Source organism: Mustela erminea, chromosome 1, assembly GCF_009829155.1.
Source record: "Mustela erminea isolate mMusErm1 chromosome 1, mMusErm1.Pri, whole genome shotgun sequence".
NCBI classification, from domain to species: domain Eukaryota; kingdom Metazoa; phylum Chordata; class Mammalia; order Carnivora; family Mustelidae; genus Mustela; species Mustela erminea.
In genome coordinates, this window is record NC_045614.1 from 42,476,356 (window position 1) to 42,491,905 (window position 15,550).

A 15,550-nucleotide genomic window follows, 5' to 3' on the forward strand; every position below is an offset into this window, starting at 1 on the left:
GTTTCAGATATGAGAAAACATACTCAGAAAGTTAATTAACTCGGCCAAGGTCACAATGATCTGCCACCGTGAGTGGTAGAGACTACACAAACTTACAGCTGTGTCCACTGCAAATACGTGTTCACTGTTCCTGGGTCATAACTGTTCTCATATTCTGGTTAACTATTTTGTAATCATGGCATTCTTTGATCATCTCTCCGGAAAAATTGTTCACAGTGCATATACATCTTATATTGTCAAGGAGTTGCTACATCGAAGTGTGATGTACAAAATGGTGACAGATTATATTGGAAGGACACATACGTCCCAGCGCCTTGCCCCAGGTGTAGCCGAGAAGATCACTCTCTCCTATAGGAGTATAAGGAAAATTATGTGGTTGCCCATTAATAAGACAGAGCCTTGTCTTATCTGTGTTTGTCTCTGTGTGGTAAGATGTGAGATGAACTTGGAAAGGAAAAGAGAGGACACAGAAGACCTGTTAGGAGTTTGGCGCAGGAGGTCCAAACAAAAGCATCACGGTCTTTTTCCTAACAGAAAATATGGATATGGATTCATAAGAAAAAAGGTGACACCACTTTGAAGGTGGCTCATAGAATGGGTTGAAGTGAGAAGGGAAGGAGTCTTGTTTCTGTCAAGATTTTCAGTGAGGGCCATTAGACGGGATATGTGAGATTGGAATTCAGGAAGCTGGCATTGGGGTAGGGAGATTACTCATTCGCTGTTTGGGAATGGGCTGGCTTGCGTGAGAAGAGCTGCAAAGTGAGTTAGACTAGAGTCCAAAAAATCAGAAGTCCCAGTAGTTACAACTCAGTAACTGTTAATTACTTAGGGCTTCTTTCACTTTCCAAAGTATCCTTATAAGAAAATAAAATATATTGTTTTATGACAAATGAATGAAACCTGGAGAAGCCTCACTTTTAAACTGGTAAATCATAAGAGGAAGAGACCATGAAAAAATTGGGGAAAAAAAATTTTCAGAGAATTAGCAAGTGGAACTCCACGTAGGTGATTCTTCATAGTCAAGGATAGTTGGTGCCAGGAAAAGTTTCCTTAGAGTGAACCTACTTAAAATGGAGATGAGTGTGTCATAGAAATTCTAAAGAGGGGCTATTGGAATGTTACCTTGAAAACTGAAGGTAATAGTGTGAAAATGTTTGTTTTCTTTTAAAGATTTTTTTTTATTTATTTGAGAGAGAGAGAGATCTCAAGCAGGGGGAGGGGTAAAGGGAAAGAGAGAAAGAAAATCTCAAACAGCCTGCCCACTGAGTGCAGAGTCTGACACAAGGCCCTGTGCCCGGACCCTGACATTGTGACCAGAGCTGAAACCAAGAGCCAAGACACTTCACCAACTGAGACACCCAGGGGCTCCTATTTTCTTTGATATTTTTAAAATACGTATTGTAAGGGGTGCCTGGGTGGCTCAGTGGGTTAAGCCTCTGCCTTTGGCTCCGGTCATGATCTCACGGTCCTGGGACTGAGCCCTGCATTGGGCTTTCTCCTCAGCAGGGGGCCTACGTTCCCCCTTCCCTTCTGCCTGCTTCTTTGCCTCCTTGTGATCTCTCTCTTTCTCTCACACATAAATAAATAAAATCTTTTAAAAATATATGTATTCTATATTTATATTTCATTTTATATGTAAATGTTTATTTTATATTTTATGTATTTTATTTTGTAAAATGTTGGTAAAGCTAAAAACCATTCTCTAGAACAGGAAAGATCTGATTTATAATTATTTTTTCCTAGAACATTCTTTGTGAGAAAATTTTTCTGATGGTGCGAAAGAACATTCTTCTGATTTTCACAGCAAATGAAATAGCGTATCATATTTTGAAAAATATTCAAGTTTTTCCCTTGAGTTTTCCCAAGGGCCTCTCTGGATCTTTTTATGTATAAATCATTTTCTTTTTAAATGATAACTGTGTCATCATCCTTGGCAATGATTACCTGTGTAATCATTAACTGCTCTACCAGTGTTAAAATCCTAATTATAAATCACTAGAGGTTTAAGAAGTTTTTCAGTATCACTTTATTAACATCACGAAATCCTGCATTTGTTGCAAGGCTTGTATTTGCACCTTAAAATTGCTCTCTACTGTATTTAGTTTGGGTAGAAGATTTAGTGAAGACATAAACTAGCGTTAAGTGGGAGGAATATTTTAATGAAGATGAATTTTCTATAATCAGGTAGTAAGCATGTTGTCTTATTGCAATGTTCAGTTTATAGCCTCATAACTATGGGGATCACTGTATTGAATCCTCAGGTAAATATGGCCACTTGATTCTTTTAAAATTTACTTCAGTCAATTATGAGTTTAGGTAATGCTGAAAGGACTGTAACTCTTGACTTTATATTTTGCTTTTGCTGGAGAGTATTATTCACTTGCTATGCTCTGAACTTATGTTCTTTGAATGGTTCCTCCAAAATCTGTATCTCTTCATATTAGTGTGTTATATTTATTTCATTCATCACCACCATCAATTCCACAACTCAAAGGAATCTAATATTTATAGCCTGGATTCACTAGATCGCATGGGTTAACTTATTTTTGGACTATGTATCTTTGGTAGGAAATATATTCCCATCTCATTCACAGATTTTCAGTGTCTAAATATTCTTGTTAATGTACAAGTTTTTCTTTCTTGCCCTTGCTAAAATACCAGTTACATGGACAGGAGGCCATCCGGACCTAGAACAATTAACTGAGTGAGAGAACCCACTCAATCTTCCCCTTGCTAGAAGAACAGAAAATATATAAAGGGTGTCTAGAAATATATTTGTGCTGTAAGCTTTTGATTTTGTGTCTGAGAGCCAGCATGCATTCTAGGACCTAATTGTAAGGGCAGCAATGAGGATTATAATGAAGGGGAGAGACGGCTGTCATCTTTTAGAATCAAAATTGAAAACAAGCTTCCTATGGTTTTGAAAGAAGACTTTGCTTTGTGCTTCCTTATGCTTTTAAATACATGTGGTTGATTTTTTTTTTCTTCTTCTCCAGTAACCAGCATGTGAGCTTTAAAATGTGTGCTGTGGTTCGAAAGCCTACCCTCTGTGTCTAATGAATTTTCACTCTAGGGGTGCCTTCATCTCCTCCCCCTCTCTATTCTCCATTCACCCAAAGGTGGACTGTTTGAATCTCAGAAATGTGATTATCATTTTCATAATAAATGAGTGCAAAATGAATTATAAAAAGTTATGGAGAAAGTGGAAGGGGATGTCATCATAGCATTTAAGGCAAAAACTTGCTTTCCTTCAAGGTTCACCATCTTTAGTCAGTTCCTTATTCTTTGATTGAATAATTATTTATGACTACCATCTGCATGCAGGCAGAACATTTATTGTGGTCCATAAAATGTATCTTAAGGGCTTGGTAGTCTCATGAGAGAAAGAAGCATTAATTTAATGCTCAAGTTACATAAATAAACATTTCCATTGTGTGTGTGTGTGTGTATATATATATATATAAAAATAATATATTTGGTATTTTAAAATAAATATGTATGTATGTACAAAGAAGAGGAAACTCTGGAAGTCAAGAGCAACCAATCGATATATCTGCAAGTTTAAGAAATATCCCCAGAAATAGCAGCCTTTGGGCTGCAGTAAAATGTACAATTAATATTTAACCAGGTGGGGGCACCTGGGGGGCTCAGTGGGTTAAGTCTCTGCCTTTGGGTCAGGTCATGGTCTCAGGGTCCTGGGATTGAGGCTTGCATTGGGCTCTCTGCTCAGCAAGGAGCCTTCTTCCCCCTCTCTCTCTACCTGCCTCTCTGCCTACTTGTGATCTCTCTCTTTGTCAAATAAATAAGTAAAATCTTAAAAAAATAAAAAAATTAACCAGGTGAAAGTTAAGGCCAGCCAGAATGAGCTCCTTGAAAACAATGTCTACAGTTTAGGATCAGTTGATTACATGGGATCCAGAAACAGAAAAAGATAATTTTCAACCTCTAAAATATTTAAATATTTATATTTTAAAATAATTTCAGTGTTTCCTCGATATGTATTTAGTAAGGATAGGGTAAGCATGATTTATTTAAATTATTGTTCATTTACAGCTGTGTTCTTCACTTTCAGAAATTTCTATTTTTCCATTTATGTAAAAAGACTGTAGAAAACTACGTTCAGAGGTGTGCTGTTTCAGATTTATTAGAGTGATATTTTAGCTTCAGTCGTAGATTGGTACCTTGGGTAGCTGCCCCCTGGCCTGCCACTTAATCAGTTCTGTTTAACCTAATATATACTTGGGAAATGTTTTCTGAATTGGTTTGAGACCTGTAGACATCCCTAGGCAGAAATAGTGTGATAACACTGCTAACAGTGTTTTAGGAAGCATCTCAAAGAAATTCTGGCCTTTCAAACCAAGAGATAAATACAAATGCTCTTGATTAGAGGGTTGGCAAATTATAGCCCATGGGCCAAATCCAGCCTGCCACATCTTTTTGTGTGTGTGCCCATGAGCTAATAATGGTGCTTGCAATTTTAGATGGTTAAAAAAAAAAAAATCACAAGACAAATAATATTTTGTGACATGCAAAAGTTATGTAAAACTCAAAGTTATTCCATAAATGAGATTTTATTAGAACACACCATGCCCATTTGTCACATCCCATCCTTGACTACTTTTCCACGACAGTGGCAGAGGTGAATAGCTGTGACAGAGGTTGCATGGTCCACAAGCACCGAAATATTTATTGTTAGCATTCCACATGTAGTTATGGAGTATATCTGGAGATGCGCCAGGAAAGAAAACAGGCAACATCCCTGCATTCATGGATTTTACTTTCTGTTGGGACAGATTTATAAACTCATGAGTAGATGAGAGTACTTCAGGTGGTGCCAAGTGCTGGAAAGAAAATATCACAGAGTTATGGTCAGAAAATGCCTAAGGACGGAGGTTGTCACATGTTAGTGAGGAAGGCTAGAGGAAGGTCCGCTAAGGAGGACATATTTGATATGACCCCTGAATACGGAGAAGAGGCAGCCATGAAAAGAGGAAGGACATTCCAGATAGAAAGTACAGCCAAAGGAAAAGTCCTGAGCCTGGCAAGGACTTGATGATTTCTGCAGAGAGAAAAGAAGCTTGTGTGCCTGCAGAGTTGTGGATGAAAGGGACAAGGGACAAGACATGGAAGACAAAAAATGGGAGAATGCTCAAAGTCCCATCTGTGGAGACTCATCCCTAGAGATACTGATTCATTGTCTAATGTGTGGGCTCAGATGCGCATATTTTAAATCTTTCTGGGAGATTCTGCTATGCTCCCAGGTTTTGCGAACCACAGATCTTATCTTATGGACCACAAGAAGGAGTTTGCATCTTTGTCTAGGCACCGTGAGAAGCACTGGAGAATTCTTAGCAGCAAATAATAGGACCGTATTTAAATCATATGAAGTTCCCTTTGGCTGTTGTGAGGCAACTGGGCTATAGGAAACAAGAGTGGAGGCAGGACGCTGGAGGAGGCTGCTGCTGGAGTAGCCCATGAAGAGATGAGAGTTCCTTACACCGAGGTTACAGTGATGGTGGGGAGAAGGGGACAGGGTCAGGTCACATTACACTCATAGAGCCAAAGGACTCGCTGATGGACTGGAAGTTGAGAGTAAGGGAAAGAGAGGAATCAGAGCAACTGAGTAGCTGGGCGGGTGGTGGTGCCATTTGCAAAGGTTGGAAAAGTCGGGAGAGGAGCATGCGTGGAGCTGGGAGATGGGAATCAGCAGTTCTTCCTGGAGAAGTTAAGTTGTAGTACTTATTAGATTATCATTCATTCATTCAACCATAATGCAGAAAATTATTAAGGACCGGGTCTATGCCAGCCACCATCCTGGGCACTGGAAATTATGTCAGTTATGTCAGTTAAATACAGGTAAAACACCCTGCCCTTGGAGGGTGTCCCAAGGTGCAGAGGTATAGAGTCTGAATCCTGCCGAGGAGAAATCTGGCTGAAAAGGATAGAGCTGCAAGTCCGCTGTTGATAGATTGCTTTGCATCTGTTTTTTGATATCAGACAATCTGAGCATTTTACAACATAGTGTGCGACATTCAAACCGTAGACAACGCAGCTATAGGCTGTTTTCTGGAGAAACAGATCAGCATGGACACAAACCTCCCGGGGCTGCTCCTCTCTTTCTGCGTGCAGGGGTGGAGCTGAGCTGAACTCAGATGGACCTGGAGTTAGGTGAAACAAAGTGCAAGTTGGTTTTCATCCTTGGTTCTTGTAACAGGAACTGAGGGGCATTTTTATTTTTATTTTTTTTCCATTGGTTTAAGTGCTGAGCTGACAGAGAAAAAGATCTTGCTGCCTCAACACCAGTATGAAAGAGCCAAGTACAGAGCAGTAAATGAATTTAAAGGCATCTAACGAGTTTTATCTATTACTGCTGAGACATCAGACTTCAAGCCAGCCTGAGCAGTGGGGCCTGTAAGAACCCACCAGTGCCGAGCGTGGATAATAATGGATATAATAATACTTTGCATTTATATAGCACTTTTACACTTGGATCTTCACAATAATCCAGAAAGGTAGGCCAAGCTGGCATTATTATCTGCATTTTACAAAAATAGCTCCCAGAGGCAGGAAGCATAAGGGGAAGGGTGAATGGATGTAAATGTAAAAAAAAAAAAACGAAGCCAATGAGGCTTGAAAAATGAGACAGAAAACAAGTGTGTTTAGAGAAAGAAGTTGCATGAACTTTCTATGGTTTGTCTTTAGTTAATTTCTACTTGTATTTATTTTCTAATTAATCACATCACATTTATTTTTTAACTCGTGACATTATGTTTGCTTTTAAAGGTGTCTTACGCTCGTATACCTAGAAAGGCTAGGCAAGCATCTTGAATGAATGATAGGGTGCAGCTTAGGTTCTGTTTAACTGCCAAACCCACACCCACAATAAAGTGCAATCATTACTTCGTCCACTGGGGTGCTTGGCAGGAATGCGGGCCCAGGGTAAACAGACATTAGGATTCTTTTTTGTTGTTGTTGTTGTTTAAGATTTTATTTATTTGACAGAGAGATCACAAGTAGGCAGAGAAGCAGGCTCCCCACTGGGCAGAGAGCCTGATGTGGGGCTCGATTCCAGGACCCTGAGATCATGACCTGAGCGGAAGGCAGAGGCTTAACCCACTGAGCCACCCAGGCACCCCAGACGTTAGGATTCTTAAAGAGAACTTGAAAAACAGATCCATCCTATGCTATGGAATGTCTCATTTTTGGTATCTGTAACTAATCTGTAAAAATTATTTTAGCATCCAAAGGCCAAAGAAAAAGTCCTTGGGGATAGATGTGGCCCACAGGCTGTCATTTCTTTCTTTTCTTTTTTTGTTTTTTTAAGATTTTATTTATTTATTTATTTATTAGAGAGAGAGCACACTAGTAAGCAGTGGAAGAGGCAGAGGGAGAGATCTCAAGCACACTCAGCACTGAGAGCAGAGCCCCGTGCGGGACTTGATCTCACCACCTTGAGATCATAACCTGAGCCAAAAACAAAGAGTCGGAAACTTAACCGACTGAGCCACTCAGGTACCCCAGTACATGCTGCCATTTCTTAACCATTGGTCTGTGTACTCAGAAATGTCTATGAGTCATACCCAGATGGAAGTCCTTATAATCTATTCCCAGACAGAATCTGTAAGTATTCCCAGAAGACTTAATATCACTATCAGTAGTGACTTAAAATTGAAATTGGGTCTCTGGAAGGATCTTTCTTTAGCATTTCAAAGACTGAATAAGCTTACCAAAGCTCTTTACATGACCTTCTATTAAATATAACTCATGATCTTTAACATTAAAAACCAGATGAACCAATATCTGTAGAAGATACAGGCTGTTTAAATAAATACATACTTAATGGCAGCAGAGTGGCATTGTAATAGGCACAATTATAATTGTCAATAGGCTTTCCTTTAAGTCCATGGGATTATAACTTCAAGTAGTCAAGCAATTCAAAATAGTGAATGGGATGTTACAAATATTTCTCATAAAAAGGGGGCATTTGATCTGATTTGACCTAGCAGCAGAGGTAAAGCTAACATACAGCGCAGCAAGTTTGCAGTGTTCTCCCTGTGTGGGAATTCAGCAGAGGGCCAGAAGTATGGATTTTGAGTTATCAATAACCCAGAAATACATATATTTGCAAGTGAAACATCGGTTGACCAGGTGATTCCTCCTGGGCCAGGATAGCTCTTAGACATAGAAGTGAAATCTTAGCACAGCAACTTCATTTCATAAACAGGAAACTAAGGCAGGATGTGGATATGAATTTCTCAAATTGACAGGACTACTGAAATGAATGCTTCACACAGGGTTGTTGTCATTCAGTCTCAGCCCCTTGCCAAACCTAAAAATAAACTCTGAGCCCGAAGTATACACATACACATTTGTAGACACACAGACACACAGATACCTTAGGTAAATTAAATAAAAATTGTAATAGCTATCTGAGAATTATTCCTCTCTTATTTCCTTTCTGTGATCCTTCCTTCCTTCCTTCCTCTCCTCTTTTCCGAGGTGCTCTGAGTTGGAAAATAAGAGACTAGTGATGTCACTGTGGCTGCTGGCAGGCAAACGCTGGCTAAACCCAGCAATAGAGGAGGACGTCGTTGGACATTGAGATAATTTGAAGGAGTCTAAAACAATTCTTAGATGAGATGCAATTTTTTTTTCTATTACCAAAGAAATACTTCCTGAAGGATGATAAGCCAATAAAGGTAAAAAGGAAAAAAAAAAATAAGATACCTCATCACTCAAAGAAAACTACTATGGTTTCAGTGTGTGATCTTTGTGAAAATTCATGTATGTAAAATTTTCCAGGGCACCTGGGTGGCTCAGTCAGGTAAGGGGCCAACCTTCGATTTTGGTTCAGGTCATGATTTCAGGATCCTGGGATTAAAGCCCCACATTGGACTCCCTGCTCGGGGGAGAGTCTGTTACAGAGCTTCTCTTTTGCCTTCTCTCTCTTCCCCTACCCCAGTGCTCTCATGAACTTTCTTTCTCTCTCAAATAAATAAATCTTTAGAAAAAATTTCCTAGGAGTTTTTTCCCATGAAAATTTATGTATTTAAAAATTGGTCTCATGCAATGGTTATTCTTAGTCTCGAGGATTTCCAAACTGAGTTACGACCAATTAGTGGGTCAGAAAATTTATGTAGTAGGTAACAACCAGCATTTAAATAATTAATTTAAATAGAATATAAAGAAGCAGAGTAAATAGTGTAGAGTCAGGGTGATCATTGTTGTGTGTATATGTGTGGGAGGGGTGTAAATGTATCTGGGATCATAATGTAAAATTATTTTCTTATTGTTGGTTAAAATACTTGAAAACCATAGCTGTAGCCAGCTTTTCCACTTACTAATTGATTACAAAAGCTCCTCCTTTTTAACAAATATTGTCACACATAATCATATTAAATTCTACCTGGATGTTTTATTAGCCAATCCCCTATTGTTGGATAATACATTTATTCTCATCTTCTGTGATTACACACAAGACTGCCATGAACATCTTTGCATAGGCTTCCAGGCATTTCATGGAACTGATGTAGCACACATCATTTCCATAAACTATGACTGTTAAAAAGTTTTCTATAGGCAATGTGGTATTACTAAAAGAGCATGTGTCTTTGATTATTGCTCTCTGCTTTGTGAGGAGGTGGGATCCTTTGCCTTGGAGGGGGTCACCCAAGTTTCAGTATTTATCCCCACTCCATTCTCATCTTGGGATCCAAGTGGAGGTTTTCTCTGGACTGATATTTATTGGTATAAATATTTAGCAGCAAAACAGTAGGATTTTAGGATTCTTCCAACCCAGACAGCTGATATCTTGAGATCATTTTGTCCTCCAATCTTAATCATTAATGCAAGCTGATTCAGGAATAAAGCAGTACCTTTACATTGCTTATTACTGTATTTACTTAGGATAAATACTGTTATAGCTTCTTATACTCAGTCCTGCTTATATCTCTGGAATCTGTAGACTTTGATTTTGAAAAGAAAAATAAGCATGAATGAAAGACAGTGGATTTACTTGATATTTTCTCTTCCCTTAGTCATATGTGAATTCAGTCTCATGGACTATTCCACTTTGGAGATGACCCTTTTTTCCCCTTTCATTTGGTGTGCAGTTTTCTTTGGCCCACATCAGAGAACTAATCTAACTTCCAAGGATTAGTTCACAAAGTAGATGACCACAGCTCATCCTAAATTCTGACTCTTCTAATCACACAGCTTGCAACAGATTGGTTGCAGCCTGTCTTTTCTTGAACCAGGGTATGAGACTAAAATCTATGGAGAGGGTTATGGGGTTCCTAAACCTCGCTGGCATATTAATTTCATGTTTTATGACTCATATAGTAAAGAACAATTTATAAATGTTTGCTGGAAGCAATCTTAGAATTGTTTTATCTGAACACACACACACACACACACACACACACACACACACACACCTCATTATGTTAAAATTACATAGTGTAACAAGTCTCTATATGCATACTGCACATAAGACAAGCTTCCTGAAATTTATTTGACATAATGAATAAAGTAAATGTATCAGATGATCAGGAAGTTGTCTCTAGAGTCTGCATATGAAAATTATTCCTTTGAATTAAAATCTTTATATATTTTCTGTGATTTGATAAGAGAAGGGCTGAAAATTGCCTATCATAATAATTATTTCCAGTTGATAGGCTACCAGAGTTTTCTGCAAGCTGCAAAGAGCATGCCAGCATGTGGTCACTATCTTTAAAGGGCTTTCATGTTTTCCATCCTCACTCAGGAGCATGAAGACTTGTCAAATGAACTCTGTAGAGCAAGGGGGTGAAACTAACATTCTTGTGTGTAAATAATATAGACTCAAAGGTGTAGCGGTTTAGATGTCTGTGCCACTCTCCTCTGTTAAGGTCATGGCTAGCTATCATGTCAAACGCAGCAAATTTTCACCAGCTATCATAAACAGGCAAGGGACTGAAAATTTAATAAGTACAATCTCATTTCAGGAATCAAAAATAATTCAGGGTGGAGAGACCTCTAGTGGGCATTTTCATTCATACCTGATAATGGATCAGAAAAAGAAAGACAAAAGTTGCTTTAAAAATCACATTCTGGAGTGCTGTGAAGTGTGTAAACCTGGTGATTCACAGACCTGTACCCCTGGGGATAGAGTATTATGCCTCCATCAGAAAGGATGAATACCCAACTTCTGTAGCAACATGGACGGGACTGGAAGAGATTATGCTGAGTGAAATAAGTCAAGCAGAAAGAGTCAATTATCATATGGTTTCACTTATTTGTGGAGCATAACAAATAGCATGGAGGACGTGGGGACTTAGAGTGGAGAAGGGAGTTGGGGGAAATTGGAAGGGGAGGTGAACCATGAGAGACTATGGACTCTGAAAAACAATCTGAGGGTTTTGAAGGGACAGGGGGTGGGAGGTTGGGGTACCAGGTGGTGGGTATTATAGAGGGCACGGATTGCATGGAGCACGGGGTGTGGTGCAAAAATAATGAATACTGTTATGCTGGAAATAAAAAAATAAATTAAAAAAAAATCACATTCTGTATTTCTGCAATAATACCTTCTTTTTTAAATAAACTACCTCTCTAGGATAGGGTGTAGAATATAGCCAAAATGACCACTCTTCAAGGAAAAAAAAAATGAAGTTTTAACCTTAACGCATATACTCAAAAACCAACTGTATTTTTTTCCTTTTAAAATACCACAGAACCAAAATATAAATGTCAGTAAAAAAATTGTCAAACAGATATTTTGCCCACCTTATTTTTCTTTCACTAAAATCCTACTTAAAATTAATGAAAATATAATCCATACATAAAACTCTTATCTATTATTGTCCTCAATTAAAGTTTAATTGAATTGCATCATGGAAAATTTTGCAAAATGAGAAGCAACCAATCAATCAAAGCTCCCTTCCATCACGCCCTTCACACAAGGTTCCCCAAGATACTATTTGGCATAAGAAAATTAGTAGCCTGAGTAATTATGAAAAGCTAGGTCAAATAAATAAGTCTTTGCCCTGCCTTAGAAAACTGAAAGTGTCAGAAAAGGCAACAAATCACAAGAGGCTGGGAGTGCCAGGGGCTAAGATGTCCTTCTTCAAAGAATTTGGAGCTTTACAAGCAGAGCTAGAAAACTTTATAAGAAAAAAAATGGAACCTAGCAAATTTTTAAAATCTGTAGGCATATTACAAAGTCTAATGTACTTTTTTCCTAACAGTTTATTAAAATGCACATTTCAAATTACTTCACAGTGTAGCACAAACCCTGTCATTTAGTACTTAATGGCTTGGTACTTACCTATGATGGTTCATCTTTTTTTCCCCTCCCAACTTCAAGGTCCTTGAAAACAGAGAAGCCATCCTCTTACCTTTTTTACACTTCCTTACTAACATATATTTCTCCTACCTCTATATTATACAATATCCATGCCTGCTTATCTGCAATCCCTCTCCAAATGACTTCTTACAGAGATGATATAAGGAGTCCGGAGTGCATGGCTGAGATACTGGGAAAAAGATCCAGCCCCTGCCTCAGACACCGCTGATGTTGATAGTATCCCCCCATTCCTGGCCTTCCTCCAGTGTTCCCATTTCAGTCAATTTTGTCTATATATAGGAACTAACTTCTAGAGCCAATGATTAGAATAAGGTTCTTTACCTAGGTAAGAGAACTTGAATTTTTAAAAAAAAAATCCCTATTTTTACAGAAAGTTAACATTTCCTTTCATTAAGAAGGTAGATAAAAAAGAAAACAAAAGACAGACAAAATATTAGCAGCATCTATGATGTCTTCAACAGAAATCATAAATATTTTCATATCATATCACAATAGTGGCAGATGAGTCAAATAGTATTTGGGTTCTATGTAATTATAGTTTTTAGACCTGCCACTAGATCTTGGCCTTAAAAAAGAAGCTCATATATTGTCTTACAAATATATTTCTTTTAATATATTGGTAATTATTCTAATATAACTGATTTCCTTTTCACTCCCATGGATTGTATCTTGCATTTGCACATATTCTGAGAAGAGGTGCTGAGGCTCCATCGGAAAATATTCAGTGAGGGTTTAAAACCTGATTTGTTTCCTCCTATTTATATTTTCCCTATTTTTTTCTACTCCCTCCATAAGTGTGATAAAGTCAATGATATATTAAGGACCCATGCATGTTTTAAAAGTTAGATAGGATAGAAGGCATTGAGCAGACCATTAACTCCTCTGGAGGTGGTCGCAGGTAAGAGGTACATGGAGTGTTGGCACAGGTGGAAGCTGCTTTGAAAAATGGCAGGAAAAAAGTGAATTCCTGGAGGCAAACTGAAAAGGAGAAGGGCTAAGTGCTGTGGACGGACTGAGACGAGCCTCATGGCCTACAGGGCTGGAGTCTGCCCTCGTAGCTGAGTGGCCTTATGCTGAATGGTTGTTGAAATCTTCCATACCTACTTCAAAGGCTGTGTGAGGAAAAACTGAAATAGCAGACGACGGAAACAACTCTAGCTAAAAGGAATCTGAGTTTGAATCCTAATTCAGCTCTTGTCCAGCTGGGTGGCCTCCTGCAAGGACTTCCTCTCTATGCCTCTGGTTCCCCTTCTTGGCTGCAGAGCACGCAATTGATCGTCTACAACTTTTCTTCCAACTCTATAAAATTGTGATGAATTCTCTGATATGACTTGAAACTGTGAATTGTTATCAAGGCTGGTTTACCAGAATTAGCAAAACCTAAGCCATTCCAGAACAATGCTACTGAACAACGTTTTAATAAAGTGTGTTTTCATTTTTTGGTGTTTTTTTGTTTTCTTTTTCTTGAGGTATTCTGAGGTATCTCTAAAGGAAAAGTGTTCAGATACTAAATGCATAGGTTGATGAATTGAAACAGAAGTACATCCCTTGGTAGCCAGATCCATGATATAGAAAATATACAGCAATCAGAGGATCCCTGCACTGTTTCCAAATGTATAATCTTTAAGCGGCAGCAACTCTCTGTCCTCTGTCATCATAGCTTCCCTTTGCCTGTGGTGTGCTTCATAGAAGTGAAATCAGACAGAACCGATCTTTTCGTGTCTAGCTTTTTACAGTTAATATTCTGTTTGTGAAAGTCGTTCACATAAATATATATGTGAATGGTTTCTTCTATTTCATTGCTCTGTAGTATTCTATCTCATTGCTCTGTCATATGAAAACACCACAATTCATGCATCCATTCTATTGTTGATGACCATTTGTTTCCTTTGCCATTAGGGACTATTACAAAAAAGCTTCGGTGAACATTCTTGTACATGTCTTTTGTTGGACATACGCACACATTATTGTGGGGTTCGTACTGTGAACATGTTTCACTTTAGTTGATCCTGCCAAACAATTTTCCAAAGTTTGTTCCTGTTTATCCTGCCATGGGCAATGAGGGTTCCCATTTTTCCATTTCCTCTCTAACACTCAGTGCTGTTAGTCCTTTTGTTTTGATCCATGCCAGTGGGTGTATAGCAGAATCTCACTGTTCTCAATTTACCTGTCTCATAAATATTGATATTTTACTCCAAAAGAGAAAGATATTTGGAAAAAATAAGAACAGCCGCACTTCCTCTGGATACATTTGCTTTGTCTTCTTGTTTGTTTGTTTTTTTAAGAGTTATTTATTTGAGGGAGAGAGCGAGCAGTGCAGAGGGACACAGAGAGGGAGAGTCTTAAGCAGACTCCATGCGGAGCTTGGAGCCCAACATGGGGTTGGGTCTCACAACCCTGAGATCAAGACCTGAGCTGAAACCAAAAGTGAGAGGCTCAACCCATTGCACCACCCAGGCGCCCCTGTCTTCTTGTTTTAAATGTATTAACAAATTAGGGGCACCTGAGTGGCACAGTGGGTTAAGCATCTGGCCTCTCCATTTGGGCTCAAGTCATGATCTCGAGGTCATGAGATGGAGCCCCAGTATGGGCTCCACACTCAGTGCAGAGTCTGCTTCAGATTGTCTCTTCTTCTCCCTCTGCTTCTCCCCCTGCTCGTGCTCGCTCTTTCTCTCTCTAAGAGAAATAAATTAACTTAAGAAAATAAATATATCAATAAATTAAATGTATATTATATAATCACACAATTTTAATTTGCTGCTTTAGAGGAGCTGTTACCTGCTAAAATATAAAGGACTTAGAACTGTCAGTATTTAAGTTCATCAGTGAGACTTTCATGAAATTGCTGCCATCCTCCATTTTAAGCCACCCTTTGGGTCTACGGTACAGGCTATCGAAAATAACATCGTGCAATATTGGAAAGTATTCTTCAGTTACCACTATACTGTGGCTGGGGAAAAGACTTTTGTGAAAAAGTAAAAGTGTCTATGTGAAATAAGTCCTTTGCTTGGATGTTTCTGGTGCTGAATCTGTCTTATAAGTGATCTACTCTCTATCAATACTGTGGATTATTTTTGCTCTTCCTCACTGTACCCTGAAGACGCACTTTCCCTTTCTACATACAGGCCATTACTATCATACTGATGACAGCTCACAGACCATCCATTCATTAAAATTTGAAAGTGCTCTTTTGCTCTTGCACAAATC